The following is a 2,321-nucleotide window of genomic DNA, read 5'->3' as shown; positions in this document are numbered from 1 at the left end:
CGCCTCAGCTAATTATATGGGCATATGATAAAAAAATGTACAGACCTGTATAAAAATGATAAGTTTTGATCTCTGTATGTACATGTTTACATATGTATGGCATGACCAACTGTACAGACCATCAAATTATTTTATGAATAAAATATATTTTTGAAATAAAAAAAAGCTCTTGGGTATAGGGGCTGAAAGGGTTGGGGGTGGGGTGGGAAAGCTTCCTAGAGTGAGGGAGGAGTGCCTGAGGCCAGACTTGCTGTTGTATCTGATCCTGTCCACCTATTGTTGCCACTCACTGTTCCTGCTGAAGGAAGAGTGTGCCTCCACATGCATGAGGAATCATGATCACATGTTCCAGCCAGAGACTACACTGTGCATGCTCCAGTTTCAGTGATATGGTGTACCTGCGCAGTAAATTCCTGTCATGTGTATGGGACCATTATTAACATTTGTAAAGATACCTTTCATTCAGAAATGATGTCAGCTTTCTCTTTGCACATGTGTGCTTCTTGTTTATATAATTCAAAGCCTGCAAGCAAACACAAGAGATGCAATACCTCCCCCTTTGATGGCAAAAGTGTCCCTTTGCTTAAAGTCATCTTTATTCATTATACACCAAAAAAACTTCTTCCAGGAGAAACATTGACTTACATGTCCTTTCTTCATTTCATTATATAGTAGAACTGCTGTACACTGAAGGCTGCTTTACCTTGGGGAGACCAAATGCATACTGCATGACCGTTTTGCTGAACATCTCCCTGCAGCATGACACTGAGTTTCCAATTCCCTGTCATTTTAATTCTCCATTTGTTCTCCTGCTGGCCTCTCTGTCCTTGGCTTCCTGCAGAGTTCCAACAAGCAGTGTTTCAAGGAACAGTACCTCATCTTTTGATTAGACACTTGATACCTTTTGGGCAAAAAGAAAGATGTGTTCAACAATTTCAGACTCTAATATCTGCCCCATTTTGTTTCCTTTATTTCCTACAGGTTTATCTTTTCCACTAATTTTGCTCTGGCTTCTGCATTTGGCCTGCAGCTGTAACCATTCTTCCATCCACACCTTCTCGAGGCACATTTCTTTTTGAGACTTGTCCCATTTGCACTGCCTTAGCATTACTCCACCAATTCTTTTATAACTTAATCTCTCTTGCCTTCCTCCATATTGCAAGCTTCCCCCTTTGTAGCTCTTTTTTTTACCCTCGCCTCTTTTATTTGCTTAAAACTTCTGCTGAAAATATTTCCAGCATTTCCCAATTCTGATGAAAGGCCAGTGACGTGAAATGTTCTCCCAGCACAAATACCATCCAATCTGCTGAGCATTTCAAGCTTTTTATAATTTTCCTCATCCTAGGGATCAGCCTACTGTCCCTTCTCTGAACTGCCTCCAATGTATGTATTTTCTCCCATCGACATGGATAGATACTTTATTTATAATCGCTACATAAATCTAGGACAAGTATATATGGTTATTCATTTTGCCCTTGACTCACCAAGTCTCAGTGACTGCAACTATTCTGTGAGCCAGTGACCTGTGAGTGCACCTATTCTGGCAGTGCCTGGGTTGTGAGGCAGATGTGCTACTAGGACTTGGTCATCTTCATTTGGAGAACACTGTCTCACAGAGGTATGTAAAACCAAAGTAAGGTTTCATTTTAAATTCACAGGTTACTAGAAGTGAATGTTTTGCGCATGCTCAGTAGCTATTCTTAGAGCAAAGATGTATTTAACACCTCACTTCACATTTTCCCCCAAGTTCTTTTATCATTTCCCTTTTAACCACAAACAATTAATGCAAATGTTAAACTCTTTATCCCTCCATTCTCAGCTGCCCCCTCCTCACCACAGAAGTCTCTCTTTTTTGAGGGATAATCTCCAATAGTGTTCTCAGTTATCTTGGAAGATTTACAGGATGTATGTGCTTCTTTATCATTGTCTTGGAGGGTAATCATGCGGTTGGATTGGATGGGCAGTTTCTCTGCAGACAAAAATATTTCTGGACTCCATCGGAAAGTACACTCTGCCCATTTTGTTTCTTTATCAGCGCATTTCAAAATATAGCTGGGCATAGAACATAGAACATAGAACATAGAACAATACAGCACAGAACAGGCCCTTCGGCCCACGATGTTGTGCCGAACTTCTAACCTAGATTAAGTACCCATCCATGTACCTATCCAAATGCCGCTTAAAGGTCGCCAATGATTCCGACTCTACCACTCCCACAGGCAGCGCATTCCAAACATTAACCACCCTCTGTGTGAAAACGTTGCCCCTTAGATCTTTTTTATATCTTTCCCCTCTCACCCTAAACCTATGCTCTCTAGTTC

General features: G+C 41.0%; 1 long non-coding RNA gene across 2 annotated transcripts in view; it reads right to left on the bottom strand.

Moving 5' to 3' along the window:
• Nucleotides 1-556: 556 nt before the first annotated feature.
• LOC122552006 overlaps nt 557-2,321 on the bottom strand; it is a 37,019-nt gene continuing 35,254 nt past the window's right edge. For both annotated transcript variants that reach the window (XR_006312255.1, XR_006312254.1), the window contains one exon: nt 557-901. This is a non-coding gene — a long non-coding RNA (uncharacterized LOC122552006). The remainder of the gene's footprint in view (nt 902-2,321) is intronic.

The sequence above is a fragment of the Chiloscyllium plagiosum genome, chromosome 7, assembly GCF_004010195.1.
Source record: "Chiloscyllium plagiosum isolate BGI_BamShark_2017 chromosome 7, ASM401019v2, whole genome shotgun sequence".
Taxonomy (NCBI): domain Eukaryota; kingdom Metazoa; phylum Chordata; class Chondrichthyes; order Orectolobiformes; family Hemiscylliidae; genus Chiloscyllium; species Chiloscyllium plagiosum.
Note: the sequence above shows the minus strand (reverse complement) of the source record. Positions and strands in the feature narration are given on the sequence as shown.